Source organism: Rhinolophus sinicus, chromosome 1 (assembly GCF_057876585.1).
Source record: "Rhinolophus sinicus isolate RSI-liver-muscle chromosome 1, RSI-T2T, whole genome shotgun sequence".
Classification (NCBI taxonomy): domain Eukaryota; kingdom Metazoa; phylum Chordata; class Mammalia; order Chiroptera; family Rhinolophidae; genus Rhinolophus; species Rhinolophus sinicus.
Genome location: NC_142501.1, coordinates 60,505,527 through 60,525,219, shown reverse-complemented (window position 1 = coordinate 60,525,219; position 19,693 = coordinate 60,505,527). Strand labels below are relative to the sequence as shown.

The 19,693-nt window shown below is 33.3% G+C and overlaps 1 pseudogene; it reads left to right on the top strand.

Moving 5' to 3' along the window:
- Positions 1-11,311, top strand: part of LOC109452922 (ethanolamine-phosphate phospho-lyase pseudogene) — a 55,436-nt pseudogene extending 44,125 nt beyond the window's left edge.
- Positions 11,312-19,693: the final 8,382 nt, after the last annotated feature.

Sequence of the window (19,693 nt, the reverse complement as noted above, 5' to 3'; positions counted from 1 at the left end):
TTCAAGAGTCTGTAACAGAGAGAAGAATAATAATCCTTGAATAGTTAATGAAACCTGATTTTTCCATATCAGTTTTTATACATAGGGGTGAAATCAACTTCTTAACTTGTTTATCAGTCAATTTTATAGCCCACTTTCATAAAGCCAAAAGGATACTGTTAAGATTTTATAAGCAGGAAAATTGAATAGAATTTTAAAATCCACAGTTGTTAATTTCTTTGGAGACTAGCCAATCACCTATTGTGCTTGCATATTAAAAGCAGAAACCATTTTGAGTGGGAAATAATACACTTTTAATACACACAATTAAGATTTAAAAGACTTCAAAGTAATAGAAAAATATTTGACTTTAACATAAACCATAAGCAGAAATTACACGTTTTATTCATAGGTCAACTTCTTGCAAATTTAAGGAAAGCCTGGCTGAATTATGTAGAAACCTTCTACAAGGGAGATTTCATCATAGAACAAGTGCCAGAGAAACAGATTAAATGTACTGTTTTAGAAACTACTATCCAGAAGAAAAGCCTTATTTCCTCCCCACCTTTTAATATCTATAATGTATCCATCAATTTCTGGATGTAAATCTTCAGATTATTTCACAAACTTTGCCCTCAAAGTGTAAAGGAAAGATGAAAGTTAGAATAGGGAAGCCCAGTTTTGTTAAGAGCTTACTTAAATAAGAATAGTTCCAAATGCTTATTTCTTTTTAATAGTAATTCAAAATGTTTGTTCTTTTAAGGTACCTGTTAGCTTACTTTAATTGTCGCAGTCTATAAGCACTTATAAATATTGAATTATCTTATATGGGATGACATGTACAAAATGGAGGTTTTGATTGAGGATTTTTTTCCCTAAATTTTCCATTTCTGCAATGATGGTGCTAAACATATTGCTAAAAATATGACGAAAAGGAAGATAGAAAAAAGTGGATAGGGAAATAAAGTTGAAATTTTTTATAAAGGTGTTTGTCAAATTAGAAATTGGAGTAGGCATAGGATGTCTAAGAAATATTCAACACTTCTTTCATACACTTTAATTTTCACACAGTTCAAAACTACCAAAGTGCTATGACAATTTGAAGAAATACTTCTATACATTTTTCTCCCAAACTGTCAAACTTATTCTACACGATTTATAATATAATGCTACTGAAGTTTGAATGTGTAACACTTGAGATTGAAGAATAGCTAGCCAAATGAAAACAAATAAACTTTAGCAAAAGAAAAGTTCAATACAAATATATTCAAATTCAACCCTGTGACTTTCATCAAATGTACAAATAAGCTATAACATGACTAATAAAAATTAAGCATAAACATGTTAAAAATTGTCAGGGAGCTAAGAATGAAATACATTCTGAAGTTCATTCCTATCAGATCTAAATATAAACCTAAAACGTTTTAAATCTCCAAATATCATTTTTTCCAAGAGAATTAGGGGCTGCAAACAGGGAGTACATATAAAAAGCCATGTTTTTTTTTCATGAATGTGGTAGAAGAATAAACTGTCTTGTAAATTACAATTCTAGTCTACCTTTAATATTTAGAAAATTATTAATTGTTAAATATATTTGCTTTTCTATAAACCAAAACTGTAATTTTAAAAACATGCAGTTTATAAACATAATATAATTTTAAAAACTAAGAAAAACAGAAAAGGAGCAAAATTATTTACTTTTTCTTTAAATGGCAGGGAAGAAAATTCAAATAATTATTTCAACATTTTTGTTTTAAATACTGTGAGGGAGAAACAACATTTATATGCGAGATACATTATAGAACAAAAATATCTGTACAAGAACCAACTGCACAGAACAACAACAACAACAAAAAATGCACAAATAGTTACAAATAGTTACAAAAAGTAGGTAATCAAGTTGGGAAGGGACCATCTTGTAAATTTTTGAGTAGATTACTAAATATTTGGGGGGAAAGAGAGATTTATCAACCACTCATCACCGTACTACGAGCTATTTAATTGAATGTGACTGTATCTCTATGATTCTGAAAAGAAAACTATTCTAAAAGTAAAGATATTCATTACCCAGAGAATAGTACATTTTGGGAAATTTAAAAAGTCAGGAAGAAGGACCCAAAGTCATTAAATTCAGTCCCAATCAGTAGGTTAAGCAGATGCTGGGCACCCTCTAAAGTCAAGAATGCTGGTAACTGATGATCTGGCAATGATGATGATTTTAGACTCCAGGTTAAATTAGTAGATAAGGACTGTAAATACAATGATGAGGACATACAGTATCTGCCCTCCATTTGCTCCTAACTTTACAAAAAAAAAGTGGGGTTCTAAATGCCTCCATCTAATATATCCCCATCTTTGTCACCAATGACTTCCTTATGGCTTGATCCTGACCCCGTAGCTCAGACAACCGTCTCCGTTTGCTTCTTGCTCCAACTCCCTCTATCTGCTCCTTCCTTGCTACAATTCATTATTTATGCTGAGGCAGAGTGACCTTTGAAAACCATCAATCTAGATAATAAGCTCTATGAGGGAAAGGACCCTCACAGTGACAAATTCACTGCAGTCTGTAGCTCCTAACCCATGAGCCAGCACCTGGCACACCGTACACATAGCAAGCCTTTAATGAATATTGTTGAATGAATGAATTAACAAATTAAAAAGCCTACTCATTGCATTCCCTTCACTGGCATTACATAAATTTCAACTTTATTAATGTGACCCAGAAGGCACTGCACACACAAATCTCACCCTTTTTTAATCTCTGTCTTCTGTGCTTCTTTCTCATGCGATGGACTCTATTAACCAAACATGCCTCAGCAAAAAGCAAGTTTTCCTTCATCTTCAGTCCCTTTCACTTGCTTTCTCTCATTTGGAATATTCCCACACTCTTCCTCTCTTTTTCCTTCTAAACTGCCCTACTTAAAGCTAACATCTACTCATCTTTCAGCTTCAACTCTCTCTCAAAGCTCCCAAAATACCAAGGACAACTCTCATGTTGAATTTAGCCTATAGTACAATGCCAGGCACATGATGAACCCTCAATAAACGTGTGTTGGAAAAAAGAAAGAAAAAGAAATGTCAATTAATTGATAATTGGTCACTTTAAGGTTGTTCAGTCTGTTTGTAGATCAAAGTCAACTCACTTTGTACTTGTTTTGCAAATGTGACTATTTCCCACATGACTAAATTTTATGCAACCCTGTCTTTCTGACAGTTTCCAAGATGAAATCACTTAGGAAAATAATAATAGTATCTTGTTTATGTTCAATAAATTTCTGTTACAAATACTGTGCAAATAGTCATACATGGATATAATTTTACATATACATATATTTGTAACAATTATGGATGCATTTAATAAATAAAACATCACGGATTGACAGTGTGGTAGAGTAGAACAAACATGGAATTTCAGTTATGCATCCACCTGGGCTGGAATCTTAGGCTTACCAATTCAATTTTTCTGACCTTGAGTTTGTTACCTAATATCTCTGAGGCTCTCTTTCTTCATGTATAAAATGAGATAAAAGCACCTTGTAGTGTAATTGTAAGGAATATACAGAGCTTGAAAGGTTGGAGGTGTTTGAAAATGGGTATCATTATTTCAAAGTCCTTGAGTTAAAATCTATATCATAGGATTTTTTATTTTAGTGGAAAGTGTTATTAACAAATAAAAGAAAGTACCACTGAAGAATACCATAGTAGATATCTTTATAAGCCTGTTGTTTTCCCATTTAAGAAGATAATTAAGATTTGACCATGACTAATTACCTTAGAGATAGGTTTCCTGCCTCTATTGCAAATTAATTTATGTCACATAAAGTGCACTAAAACATGCATTAAATTAAGTATTCAGTGTCTGGTAATCAATTCATCTTTAAAAAAAATTAAACACTTGTAATTGTATCATTGGTGCCTTTTATAATTTCAATAAAATTTCATCAGAGATTATGTAAGATTTTTGGATGGACTCTTCAAACTTTTAACCATTAATCCTTTACTCAGCTGGATTTACAGTGAAATATCTATAGTGAGTCTACAAGATTAAAACAGTCTCAAACTATTCATTGTGTTTTAGTTTGGTAGGTTAATTGGATTTCTGAAATGTTTCTTGTGTGTCAGGCAAAATTCTAGGCACTAAGGAGATAACAGTGAACAAAATGGGGAAAAAAATTATTCTCATAACAGCTGAATGCATCACCCATTTATAATCTACGTACTGTAGGTAGGAAGTCTGACTGATGTTAGCTGGGTCCTCTGCTTAGGTTCTCACAAGGATGAAACAACCAAGATATTGGAAGAGGTAGGCTCTTCACCAGGAGTCTAGGGAAAACTCTGCTTCCAAGATCATTATGTTGTTAACAGAGTTAATTTCCTTGTTATTGTGACACTAAGAGCCCCATTTCTTTATTAACTGTTAGCAAAGGACCACTCTTAGCTCCTTGTGGCTGCTCCTTGCACATGACCCATTTCATCTCCAAAATCAGCAATCACACATCAAATTATTCTCTTAATTCAAATATCTCTCTCTCTCTTTTTTTTTCCCTTTCTGCTACCAGCCAGAGCTTAGTTTGATTGAGTCAATTCCACCTGGATGAATGGATTATCTGTGTTATCATAAGGTCAACTGTGTGGGGAATTTTACTACATCTGCAAAATCCCTTCACAGCAGTACCGATATTAGCATTTGATTAAATAAACAGCAGACAAGAAACTTGGGAAGAAGGCATCTTTAGAATTCTGCCTACCACAAAAGGGAACACCAATATTAAAAAAAAAAAGTGAAATATGTACATATTATATCAGATGATGATAAGGGCTATAAAAAAATAAAGCAAACAGAGTATAAAAAATACTCATGTGGAAATGGATTGTAAGCTCACAATCTATCGTCTGAAACACAAGACATACCCAGAGAGACCTGGGCTTTTGGAGGTGACATACTAAAAAAAACATTGAGGATTCCCCCAGAGTTTAAAGCAGAAAATAGTGGGATAAAGCAGAATATGTCGGGGGATGGGGGGAAAGGAGAGATCTTGGCAGGAGCATTTAGCGTTTGGGGACTCCATTCTTCACTCTTATCAGTGATTGTTTCTAGGTGAAAGGAGGGAGGAGTGGGCATCTTATAAACTAGGCTGGACCAGTTTAAGAAAAGTGCAAATAGCAGCTGTACCCATCCTCAACTGCATCTTCTTCCCACAAACCTGAATGTACTGTTTATGATTCCAGTGTACGAGCATATATTCTTATACTGAAACTTGAAACAAACAAACAAAAAAGAATTGTTTCAAAACTGTATTAGGACTTACAAAACTCTATCTATGAGAGCATGACATGCAAGATACACTTATCTAAGTTCAAGTTTTTAACATCAATTTATTCAGACATGTACATGCCAGACTAAAACAGACCAACTGATCTCATAGTAATCCTATCGAGACATGTATTTTTACGGGTGAGACCACTGATCTTCCAGCAACTCCCTATTTTGCAAAATCCATTCATTCCCTGTGCATACCATTCTGTGACTAATTTCAACACCCAAAATACTATAAATAACCTTCCCTGATTCCCCATTTTGAAAATCCTCACGGTTCCTCGTGGTTTGCCTTTTCCTTTGCTGTAGCAAGCTAATAAACCTAACGCTAGATTATTACTGATACTCTTGGGCTGGTGAAGCTTAGCAAGTAGAGTTCCCAGCAAGATTCGGCCAATCCCTCTGAGGCTGACAGGAAACTCAACTCTATAACCGTGTGCATATATGAGGTACCTGGAGCCTTCCCCTGCTGAAGCCGCCCTGCCCTTGAGTATTAAGTAAGTCATACGCTTAATCTGAGCTTCAATGTTTCACAATCTTCAGTATTAAGTTTTCATCTTCATCCTGAGAAAAGACTTTTTGGTATTGGTCAACTTTGTACACTTTTGTGTGTGTGTATGTGTGTGTGTGTGTGTGTGAATCCTCCAAAGCATTCATTTGTCATTAACTGTCCTCTCTACTTGTCTATTGTCTATAAGACTTTATATCTCTAACAAGGTTCAACAAATGTCTTTCTGCATAAGGCCAGATAGTAAATATTTTACGCTCTGTAGACCAGTCTTTGCTCAAATCTGTATTGTAGCATGAAAACAACTATAGACAACATGTAATGCATGCACGAGACTGTGTTCCAACAAAACCTGATTTACACAAATAAATGTTGGTCTGGATTTAGACTGCTGGCTGTAGCTTGCTGACCTCTAGTTTATAAGATGAAGTTCAAAGGGCAGGTGACGGATAGTGGTCAGAAAAACTCCATTAGAAGCTGACAACTTCAAAATACCCTGTCACACCGGTGTCCTTTGGGCAAATGTTACATCAGTTCACCTTTTCAAAATCTTACAAGGACATTCCTCAGTATTATCTTTGTGTTCCTGAGAATATTTTATTCAATTCCCTCTGACAGGGCCACTAGTCTTTGGTGATGACCAGGTTGTGAAGATATGTGGTTTCACAGCTATAATCCTTACTGACTACTGCTAAGTTTTTAAGTTTCTTAAATCTGTGTTCCCTCCAGACTAAAAGCCTGTTTCCTTCATGTCTCATGTTACAATCCTAATTTATGTGCAAATCTCTTTAATTGGCATAATTTCATCAAGGGCAATTTGGACTTGCAATGACAGTTTGAGGAACTTTTTATATGAATGAGATTTTTCACTTGAGAGGCTCTATAAAACAAATAATCAATAAATCACATTTTAAGGGCTCTTATAATCTACTGGAGGTCGGGTTCTAATTAAAACATATTTAGGATTTAATTATAAATTTAAAATGAAAAAAATTCAGGAAAACTTTTAAAAAACACAATTTGCCATGCTTTAAATATTTTGACTCTTCTGAAGAAAACTCCTCCTCCGCCCCCCCAAAAAAACACAACTCTATGAAAAGCTAGATAGTAAATATGTTTTTCTGCAAAAAATATTCTAAAATTAACTGAATTAAGCCAATAGCCATGGTTTTGGTTAGAGATAAGAAAAATGTGATACTCAGAACTTCGAAACATAATTCAAAGTCTTTTAAAATATAATTTGTAAATACAGAGGTTTATAATTTTTTTAAGTTAATTTATTATTTCTAATAGATATAAGGCTCTTTTTAAAAATTAGAGTTACTAATATTGGTTTTAAAACAATTATTTATGTCTTCTTCCTAATTATATTACGGTGTAAATAATCTACTTTAAGACTAAGAACTCTATGAGTTCCTTATATATTTTGGATATTAACCTCTCATCAGATATGTAGTTTACAAATATTTCCTCCTATTCTGTATGTTGCCTTTATATTTTGTTTGTCATTTCTTTTGCTATGCAGAAGCTTTTTGGTTTGATATAGTCTCACTTGTTTGCTTTTATTTTTTTGCTTGTGCTTTTGCTATTATATCCATGAAATCATTGTCAAGATGAACATCAATGAACTTTTTCTTTTTGTTTTATTCTAGGAATTTTATGGTTTCAGGTCTTATATTTAAGACTTTAATCATTCCAAAGTAATTTTTGTGAATGGTATTAAGATATGGGTCTAGCTTCATTCTTTTGCCTGTGAACATCCAATTTTCCCAACATCATTTTATTTAATAGACTATCTTTTCTCTATTGAGTTTATTGTTCCCTTTTCAAATACCAGTCAAAAATCAGTGTCTGTTTTTTTTTTTTTTTGTTTTTTTAAACCACTACCACACTTTTTTGATTACTAGAGCTTTGAAATATGCTTTGAAATCAGGAAATGTGACGTCTGCATCTTTGTTCGTCCTCAGGATTGTTTTGACTATTTGGATCTTTTGTGTTACCATACAAATTTTAAAGTGATTTTTTTCAATTTCTGTAAAAAAATGTCATTATACTCAATAGCAAAAAATCAAATAACTTGGTTTAAAAATGGGCAATGGATCTGAGTAGATTTTTCCAAAGATATCCAAATGGCCAACAGATACATGAAAAGTTGCCCAACATCAGTAATCACCATGAAAATGCAAATCAAAACTACAATGTGATATCACCTTCTGCCTGTTAAAATGGTTATTATGAAAAAGACAGGAGATAACAAGTGCTGGTGAGGATATGGAGAATAGGGAATACTTGTGCACTGTTCATGACAATGTAAATTGGTGCAGCCACTATGGAAAATAGTATGGAGATTCCTCAAAATATTAAAAATAGAACTGCCATATGATCCACTGGATATCTATCTGAAGGAAATTAAATCACTACCTCAAAGAAATATCTGCACTCCCATGTTTATTGCAACATTATTTACAATGGCCAAGACAAGGAACAAATCTAAGCATCCATCGATGGATGAATGGATAAAGAAAATGTGATATATAAAAAATGAAATACTCTCCAGCCTTAAAAAAGGACATCCTGCCACTTGCAACAATATGGATGGATGTTGAGGGCATGCTACGTGAAATAAGCCAGAAAAAGACAAATACTATATGATCTCACTTATACGTGAAATCTAAATAAACCAATCTCCTAGAAACTGATAGCAAATTGGTGCTTGCCAGGAGTGGTGGTAGGTGGTAGAGAAAATATGTGAAGGTGGTCCAAAGGATGCAAGCTTCCAGTTACAAGAAGAATGGGTTCTTGGTATTTAATGTACAACATAGTGACTATAGTTAACAATGCTGTATTTTATATTTGAAAACTGCAAGAGAATAGATCTTAAAAGTTTTCACACACACACACAAACACAAAGACATTTTAACATGATTGGAACTCTAAATTTTCATATTGATTTTATGGATGAAGCAAAATATGTTTTTCTAGAAAACTGTTTATAAAAAATATTGTGTCATCTAAAAGAAATTGTAATAAAGGATGTCTTTTAAAAGAACTCATTCTTATAAAGTTCCTACCTTGTTCAAGCCATAAAAATAAAGATAGATAGATAAATTTAAATAGTAGTTTCCAGATTCTTTTTAGCTATAAGACCTTAATCTAAAATTGACTGATAAATTACATTTATAGAAAGTATAATGTGTGATCATATGTAATATATTATAGAGTAGCCTTCAGCTAAAGAGGACATACTTATGGATTTGGATCATGTTCCATACCTGTTTATTTTGAACAAATGTAAAAAAAAAAAGTGTGTAATCTAGTAGGTGTATATGAAGATAAATGGATATTTATTGTTTATCTAGGAAAAAAGAGAGATAAAAGGAATTTTTTTTTTTTTTTAAAGAAAGAAGGGTTTGGTTGTATCAAGATATAAAAGTAATAATGAAATATACTTGAAGATATATAATAAATGTAGAAGGTACACATAAAATAAATTTTGTGTTACTGGGTTTATAATGAGTACAAATAATGAGTTAGATAGAAGCAATGAAATGTACTTAAAATTTAACAAAATTGGCTAAATGTGATAGGTTTATTCACAAGGGAAAAAAAAAGTCTTGTGACTCCTTTACTGCAAATTGTTAAATGTATGATATGTCGACAACAACAATAAAAAAAAGAGTACCTAGAATTTGAGTTGTCTCTGTTAAATATGAGGTGTGATCACAAAATATGGTGAATGTTTAAAAGAAAAAAATTATTACAGTAAAAGACACATTGCTATTAATCCCCCACAAAATACTCTCTCTTGCTTCAAATACACTTATCCCATCATTCTTGCCACTTTCTGAAGCAGTTTTGGAAGTTCTCTTTCGTGAGTATCTTTAGCTGTGCTGTCGTGGCTTCCTTGATGTCCTGGATCGATTCAAAACATTTACCTTTCATGGTTATTTTGACTTTGGGGAAGAGCCAGAAGTTGCACGGTGCTACTCGTAGATCCAGTGAATAAGGTAGACGAGGACACACCATAATGTTTTTATTTGACAGAAATTGCCACACCAAGAGATGTGTGACACAGAGCATTGTCATGATGGAGGATGAAGTAAAAACACTCACGAAAGAGAACTTCCAGAACTCCTCCAGAAAGTGACTAGAATAATGGGAAAAGTGTGTTTGAAGCAAAGGGAAGTATTTTAAGGGGGATTAATAGCAATGTGTCTTTTACTGTGATCATTTTTTTTTAATTTAAACATTCACCATATTTTGTGATCACACCTCATAATAGTTATTCTGTGCCCAAGTAACAGTTTCCTCTTATTACAAATATAATTTTAATTCTCTGGACTTTTTAAATTATTTGTAAATTATCCTTGAAAAATACTATTGATTTTTCTAAAAGTTAAAAGTTCCTAATATTTTTGTCACTTAGTGCCAAGTGTATATGTGCATGTGTGTGTTTGTGTTTTAGAATATTATGTGTAACTATTTCCTGTATAATTGAATATTATAATTTATATTTGGATGCCTACAACTTACTTTTATCTTTTTCTTCTAACAGTTTTTTTTGATTTTCACATTTCACAAATTTAGATCCCAAATTCAAAATAATGAAACTTCTGTCTTATAAATAAAATAGCTATGTGTTTCCTAAATGACCAGTTTTAACATAAAGCTATTCTCTAGTTTATTAAAAAATGGAACATTAAAATAATTAGATTTGTTTTGGCATGCTCTAAATATTAATTAACCAAACACTAAGATGAGCCTTTGACCAAACTGAGAAACATGCCTGGAGCTTCCAAATACATGGTTAAGTCTTTGTTCTGGACATCATTACAATGAGAAAACCAGTGGGTAATGGCCACCCATTGACACCTGTGATAACAACCAAGGAAACTGCAGAAGCCTTCAGCAGCTATGGGATGGAGTATTTCAATATTCTGTGAAGGAACCCCACTATCTTATACTGTTGGTTTGGTCATCCTTGATGTAACTGAGAACTAAGACCATCAAGGAAATGTCACAAGAGTAGCGAATTATCTTACTGAATTACCAAATAAAAGGAAGGCTAAACACAGTTTGATAGGAGATATTAGTGGTGTTGGCCTTTTTATTGGAATTGACGTAATTAAGAGACATCAGAAAAAGACTGCCACAAAGGAAACATGACACGTCATCTACAAGATGAAAGAAAAGTGAGTGGTGCTCAGTGCTGTTGAACCTCATAAAAATGTGATTAAAATAAAAACACCTGTGTACGTCACTGAGGAAGATTCAAAGTTTATGGTGGACCAACTTGATGGGATTTTAATAGTTTTGGAAGAAGCCAAGGTAGCCAAAACTGAAAATGTAATCTCTGAGAATACTCCACACAGAACAAAGATACCTACAAAGCACATTCAGGACTTCTCAGTGGTAGCACCACTGACTCCAAAGAAAATTCCAACAGAAACAGAAATGAATTTTACACAGATAAACATTCACTGCTCAGTAAGAGGCTCAAAGTATGAAAAAATCAGTATTTTAAAGCAAGATAAGTGTCCAGGGTTATAGGAAGTGAGTGAATGTGTCTCTTCTGTTTACAGCTCTGTTGTACTGTCTAAAGGTAAAATTTTCATTCAGTTTAGATTTATAAAAAAAATGAAAACAAGTAATAAGAATAAACCAAGTGATGATCAAACCATGTCAAGATTATTATTTAGCTCAACCTTTAGAACCTGTTAATTCCGTACTTGAGATTTCTGAAAATAATTAATTTATTCTATAAATTTAACCTCAAATTTAATATTAAGTTGGCAGTTTCACTTCTTATGTTTTAAAGTTTGAAATTAGAGAGCAAAATACAATAAGTTCCTTAATTTTGGAGACTTAGTGACTTAAAATATGAATTCTATAATAATTTAAATACACCATATGTATATTTATAGACTGTAATTGAGGGGGCTGAATAAAAGGAAAACTAACAAAGCACTGTAAAGTATGAAGTGAGTCACTGTCACTGAAGGAAAATGTACTCAGTATAAAGGAAAACACAAATAATGATCAAATTATATCCAGTTTAACTGATTTAAGATCAACTTTTCATTCTAATCTTTGACTTTTAGAAATACTTACTTTGCTACTTATTGAGTATAAAATAGGAACCGAATATATATATATTTTTATTTAAAGGTCATATAAAATGCAAGATAATGTATAAAATGCCTAATAACTATAAAGTTATTGAATTCATGAGAACTTTAATCCAAGAAACTCAAAGGATTCACAGTTTTAAATCCTTTCTGTTTAATTACTATGGAAATAAAACACTACTTTTATTTACAAATGTACAAGCTACAATGAGGTAGATGACAACATAGAAAAAGACCTCAGCTCTATTAATTTTGTTGAGGCTTCCTTCCTGTCATCAGGGCTGACTACCTAAGTCTAATGACTTCATAAATAATGACAATCAATAGTAATGTTCTTTGAAATTTAGACTATGCAGATTCATTAACCTTTTATTTATTCTTAAAAAATCAAAATCCATTTTCATGAAAAATAATTTGTCTCCAAAAATAAAAATAAAGAGCGAATATGATTAGAATAGAGATATATAAAGAAACAAGCATGCCATAACAGGATTTTTGAGGTTTCGTTTATGGATAAAATAGCTTATAAATTAATTGTTAGAGGCCATGACAAAGAGCTTGAAAATATGAGAACAAAACCTCAACATGTTTTGTATAAATGATAGTGTTATAATAAAGCATTTCAAAAAACGAGCCAAATATGGTATCTATTATAGAAGATAAACACATCAAAAGATGAGTGAAAGGAGAATAAATAAAACAGAATGTAACTGTGTAAAAACATCTGATGACAGGGAAACTATAAATATAGATTGATTAATGAAAGCAACTTTACAAAAACTAAATTTGAAGTAATAATTTCACTAATATAGGATACTCATAAATTAAGTGAAAAGGATAAACAGTATACATACATAAAAAAGAAAAAAAAATATATATATATATATATACTTGTATAAAAATACACCTCAAAAACACCACAAAGAAAATCAAGAAAGGGTGAATAAAGAATGATTATTAAAATAAAATTTTCTTATGATTTACAAAGGACCTCCAGTGATACTTTGTAAAATTCCCCAGTATGAGCTGCTCTAAAAGTGACCTGAGATGTTACATTAATTTTTCTCTCCTTCAGTATGTCTTGTGTATTTCAGATACAGTTTATCTTCACCCTGTACTTCATAGAATATTTACTACACATGAGCAAAGTGGTCACATGGCTCACAAAGTTGCTTTTTCTTGTAGCCACTCTAGAGAGGCAGCCTACAAAGAAACTGATTTTACAGTTGTTCAAGGTGACATCAGGGATTCTAACTCAGTTTTATATTATATATGATGCTGTTTTCTTTTGTCCCACATTTATGTTGAAGTTTATCACAAGTGCTCAATGCAAAGTGACAAAAGTCTTGCCGTGGAAAACAGTGGGTGCTATCATTTTATGTATTCATTTATTTGTACTGACGTAGCCCATGATAATAATATTGACTAACCTTTTCCAAGAATTTGATATGTATTCTGGTATTAGTCTAAGTTTCATGCGGGGATGTTCTGATTCTATCAACGACAAATCTATGAGGGAAATATCATAATCCTCATTTTACAAATGATGAAACTGAAGCATTGACAGTTAAGTTAGATAGTAAGACATAAAATTAGAATTAGAGAACACAGACAATCCTACTCCAGGGCACAAGTTCCTAACCACTACCTTAAATTGCTTCTTGGTAGACATTTCAAAAGGTCCTAGAATACTTTCTCTTTGGAAGTCATACAATCAGTGAAACAAGACTAGCTTCATTCTATGTGACTCTGTCTGGTGACATTATTGTTTACTCTTCTCTTCTGTGCCATCGCCCAAACCTCAAACCTCGAGTACAGGTTTAATGTGCATCAGAGATACAGTCCCAGTAAAAATAACTAAAAGTTAAATTTCTGTATAATACACGTAAGGAATATAAAGCTATGATAAAGTAACCCAAGGAAATGTCATTTCACTCAAAAATAAGAGAATACTCTAAAGGTCAGAGTATTTTATTTCTTTGCTCTAATTCAAGGGATTCAATTTCTGATACATCCTCACAGCATAGATTTTTAACGGGTAGAAGAAAGAAAATATAATAGTACATATCCCCTTTTTTTCTGACAATGAATAAGCAGACAGAAAAGGTAATTAACTCTTAGTGCTCCCAAGTTAGTCTTTTCCTCAGCACGATTTGCTTGGAAATAATGCTAGATAAAAATTTGTTCCCTTCTATCATTTCACATATTAGTAAAAAGGTAAATATGAGCATATACATAATTCCTTTGTGGAACATTTATTTTTATCTCTCTGTTTACATATTTACCTGAATTATGTGTGTGAAATAGTTTTAATTTCTTAGTCATCATTTGTTAGGAAAGCTTGTGAGAGTTTCCATTCCTCCTTGTGCCTTTAATTCCTTAGATCTGTGCGTATAACCAGCCTTCCTTCCTCCTGTCCTTCTTTCCTCCCTCCCTCCCTCCCTTCCTTCCTTCCTTCTTTCCTTTCTTCCTCCTCTCTCTCTTCCCTCCTCTTTTCTTTCCTTTGTTCTTCTCCTTCTCCTTCTCTTTGTCCATCTTCTTTCCCTCTCCTCCTTCTCTCTCTCTCTGTTCCTTTCTTCCTCCTTTTTATCCCTTGAGAAAACTTTTTTTAATAATATACTTTGCCCACAACTCCAATATATTTAATAAATAAAGTAATGCTTCTGTTAGTTAGCTGATGGGATGAGGTGCTGGAAACCTTCTGCTCCTTGTGAATCACACCAGGTCCTTCAACTCCACAGTAATAATTTAAAAACCACTATTCCAGATGATTGGAAAAAGCAATCCGTGGACAATCCACATAAATATAATCAGAGATTTAAGCATTTCTGAGGTGCTCATATTTTGGTATCTAGGGTATTAATAATCTAGTAGAAAAATATGTCTTCTTAAATGGCACTTCTGCTTACTTCACAAAGTTGTCATGAAGATCAAACTGTAGACTGTCAGGGGAGATGAGATGCCTTAGAAGTCAGTTAACCCAATTCTGCCTAATGATTGGATTCTCTATGCACGCCATTTTAGATACAGGCCCTATCAGTTTGGAAAATTCTAATTTTGATAAAATTATTCTTTATATCATCAGGAACTTTTTGAACATATTTAAACCACATCGGACTCTAAAACCATAAAATATTATTACTCTATTGTGCCAGATTTCACAGTAGATAGAATAATGGGCAATGCATATAATTCCTGTCGTCTAGAAGGTTATGGTTTTTTGGTGGAGGAGGGGAGGAAACATAGGAAGATAGAAATAACTAAAGGGTAAATAGGTTATGATCTGGACCATAGGAGAATAGAAATTTATTTTGCATGTTCAAGGAAAATATTTTACATCTAACTGAGAAAATCAGGAAAGATCTTTTAAAACTCAGGTGGACATTAGATGTTGAGTGAGGTTCTTCTAGAAATTGAGATTCCTGGAGGTAAAAGTCACTTCAGTAAGGGTATGGAGATGAGGAATGGTAAAATATTTGATTAATAATAGGTCCAAAATGTCCAAATTGGGACATGTTGAGAAATTAGATGTAAGGTATTCAATGCGAGTCAGAATAAATCATTTTTAGTGCAGCTCTAAAACCACAGGTGTTGTAGAAACATAAAGATGGGTTCAAGTCTCAGCCTAGCCAATTACTACATAACATTGACAAAAACTTACCAGTACTTTTTTCCTTTGAAAAATAGGGAACAGGCTACTTTAATAATAGGCCACAACTAACCCACTGGGAATTAGGAAATTAGTATGAGCAAACTAAATGTTAGTTATTACCATCAACTTTATGATTATAATGACATGAATTATTGTTAATAATATTCTGTCTTTGGATAGATAAAAACTTAGTGAAGTAACAGTTTTTACTTTTTGTGTTGATTTTTGTCTATATAACTAATGATAATTTTACTTTTAAAGGTTTATGAAACACTAGTTGCAAATCCCTCTTTCAATTTGTTCGAGAAGCATTTATCAGAATAAAGATGACAGTTTTAACTCAACATCTAGCAAACCAAATCGTTACTATCATAACCCTGCAAATGCTTATAAACTAACTCTTTTATTTATACTCTTAATCATGTCTTCAAAAGTTAAATTTATCAAAAGTCCTATTTTTCATTTGTAATAGATTTAAAGTTTTTTTAAAGTCACATGTAATGGCAAAATTTATCAAGGGGTAGCATGAATCCTACAGTCGCAACTGACAGTCTTGCAATTCAAATAAGACTATAAATTCATTCTACAAATATGTACTGAGTATATACTCATGTGTTCTTATGTTTATGAGACTCCCCATTTGGAAGTCGATGAACATGCAATGGCCCCTTCGCCATCAATGCTGCTTACCTTTATTCAAGTTTAAGACATTGTTAAGACATTTGTACCATTGCTGTGATTTCAACTCAACTATTAGGAACTATGTAGAAGGGCAGGGAGCTGGTATATTGATTGATGTGAAGAATTCAAAGCTGAAAAAACCATAGTCCATGGTTCACAGTGTAATTTATGGGCATGTCCACAGCAAGAAAGAATACAATATTCTACAATAAAGCTGAAGATGTTCTAGGATATGTTTAAAGACAGGAGATGGTTTATTCCAAATAAAGAGCTTGGGGAAATTTTCATGGAGAAGCAGACCTTGAAATAGAATTTCCACAGGTGCAAATAGGCTATGCACACAGCATGAATAAAGATACAAATATTAAGATCTTATTAATAGAAATCTAGCAGAAGAAAACTGTAAATAGAACAACTTTAGCAAATGGTTTTTATTTTACTACTAATAATACATTTTCACTTTACATAAATCTATACTTTTATTGGTAAAAGAAAAATATATAAATACACTCACACACACACACACACACACACACACACACACACAATAACACTTATAATACTAAGAATGCTACCAAAAATATAAGCCGAAATGTATAACATCTTATTACATACAATCACAACAGCAAAAACGACATTTATTCTCTAAGAAAGTAGGAATAAGTTAAATATAGAGTAGATATTAGGCATGGGTAACTTAGTAAAGAAACAGCCATAATTGAATATAATTCATTAAGTGTTTCTTTCTGATCAACTAAAAATTATATGATTATTCTGGGTTGGAGACATCACCTAATCCAGTGGTGGACAGACTTTACTCTGAAAACGAGAGTGTGAGTAAATGCAAAGTTTGTTTTTAATATTGGGAATTTTGGTCATCCTCAGCATGGGGTGCCATTTGGCTGAACTTTATCCTGACGTGGGGAAAATCATATTATTTCACATCCTGAAAAATTCCTGTAGTCTGAGCATCTTTTCACACAGTGGTGGAGGAAATGGCTGAACTGGAAGCTGACCCAAGGACGTCATCTTGCACACATGGTTCCAGGTCCAACTGATGCTGTAGTGTAAGAGCATGTCCAGCAGTTGCGCAGCAAACAGATTTCTTAAGTTTGTGTAGGTTTCAGTTCTCTAGAACTTGGCTGTAGTACAAGAAGTTCAATGACTCCTTAAAGAAGGGGTTCATTCTAGAAAAAGCTGCTTCTAGGACAAACTGAGTTCCTTTCTCATCATGGTGAGGCAAAAAAAGCCCAGCAGAACTATCTTTTGGGACACTGTTAGCACCACACATTCCTGGACGTATTAGGGGAAGTGATATACAACTGAAAGTGGTACTAATCAGTGCACTTTGAAATTCTGTGGAGGGGGAGGGGGCATTATTCTTACCCTGATTTGGGAGTCAAAATGTTCTAGTTACTACTAAAACACAGTTTTAATCTTACAGGTTTCACTGTATTCTCCACTGTTAAAAGCAAATTTCATTTGGCTTATTTTTTTTTTTTCTCTCTTTTTATTTTATTTTTTGCTATCAAGCTCCCATGGGTACTAGTTGATTAGTGATTAACTGGTAGGTGGAAATGACTTCTAAAAATAGACATGCAAATGATATGCTTATTTCTAAGGGTCAGAAATTCAATAGAAGTTGTGCAAATTGTACAATATCATATTTGTATTGAATACAATAATTATAAAGAAAAAAAATGAATGATTCCAAACTTTTTTATAATGCACTTAGAACCAAAGTAAGCAATACAATAAAAATCAATTGACTTTAGTAATGTAGAACAGGACACCAGGAAACTGTTTCTTCTCTTCCAAGCATATTGTTTGTGGTTATTCACAAGGACAGTAACACTCTTTCGTGTTGTTATTAAACATCTTATTTTATCCCTTTGTTTAAAAATACTCTTCTATAACAGCAATAGTGTTTCAGTTATGAGGGAATCTCGGTAATTGTTAGGATGATCAGATAACCATTGTGGTTTCAGCCTTAGATATTTTTGACGAAATAAATTTTTGTTTCTCTGAGTTCTGTAATAGAAAGCATGACATCTGGTGCACGATGTTTTTATTGTAGCCACATCATAAAAGCAGGATAGATAGAGCACCCTAATCAAAATTTGGTTCAGACGTGACGTTACCATCAGATGCCACATATTCCCCAACAGGGTATGAAAAGGTTTTCTTGGAAAAACAGAGTGGCTTCCAAACCTGGTCCGAAAATGACTTTAGAGAGTGAGGAAAGGGGATGAGCTCATCTTTTCTATTGGTGAGGCGGGTGGGCCTGGAGCAAGGTTTCCCACACACCTGGCATGGCTTGATCTTGACACTAAAGGAGAGAGCACCCAGGCTGTCTTACAAAATTGACCCAATGTGGAGCAGAGGGTGAAGCAGGAGTCAGGGAGCTTGAAAGCTGTCAGCCGTCAAACATCAAAAATCGAGGTAGATTCAATTACAATTCACCTTGATGTCTGATGACTAACATGTGCCAGGTTTCATTTAATTGAACTTGAACCTGTTTAAAACATTGTGTTGCCTATGAGACCTGTAGTCCAGTGCTGACAAGGGAGGTAAAAGATTCATTGCATGTCTTGTTTAAGAGCCCAAGAAAATGTATTTTGAGAAGTAAAAGGAGTGCCCTATTCAGTGTCAATAGTAATGTCTAAATTCAGAAGGGTTGAGGAGTAGATCCATGAGGCCTTGTGGGTGGTTTTAGTATGGGTAGACTTTGAATTATACGTGTGACTTGGAATTATATTTTCAGTATCTGTGAGGCAAGAGTTTCCAAAAACTCTTTATCCCAAGTGCAGTAATATTGAATAAGGAACTGTTGTTGCCTGCCCTTGGCTGGACCAGATAGCCAGACTATTGACAATGGCCAAAGAATCTATAAAAATATACAATCTAGTTGTAAAGATCACTGCCTAAAATTCAGCCAATTGTACGAGCCCTTGGATTCTATTATTGATCAGAGAGATTCTGTTTAAGGGATGAGAAGCAGTCATTCTCCAACAAGCTCCATCATGTATGAGGATGTTGCTACCATATGTAAGGTGTAAAAATTCCCTTTACTATTCATTCAGTTAATCCCAAGAAGTTCTGCAGGTGATACAATGGGGTGAAAGGGAGAGTGACCCTCTATATAGCACCATGCATCTGACAATGGGCTGGAGATGAAGGAGGCCATTGGCCCTGCAGTGAGGATGAATCAGAGGATCCAGATCTAACACTTATATATGTATATACATGTGTATATACATATGTATGTATATATGTGTGTGTGTGTATATATGTATATTTGTATATATATATATACATACACATACACACACACACACACACACACACACACACACAAATTTTATTGAGGAGAACTTGGTGGTTGAACCAAGCTTGCAAGGTGCTGCTTTCATGATTCAAGCCATGAT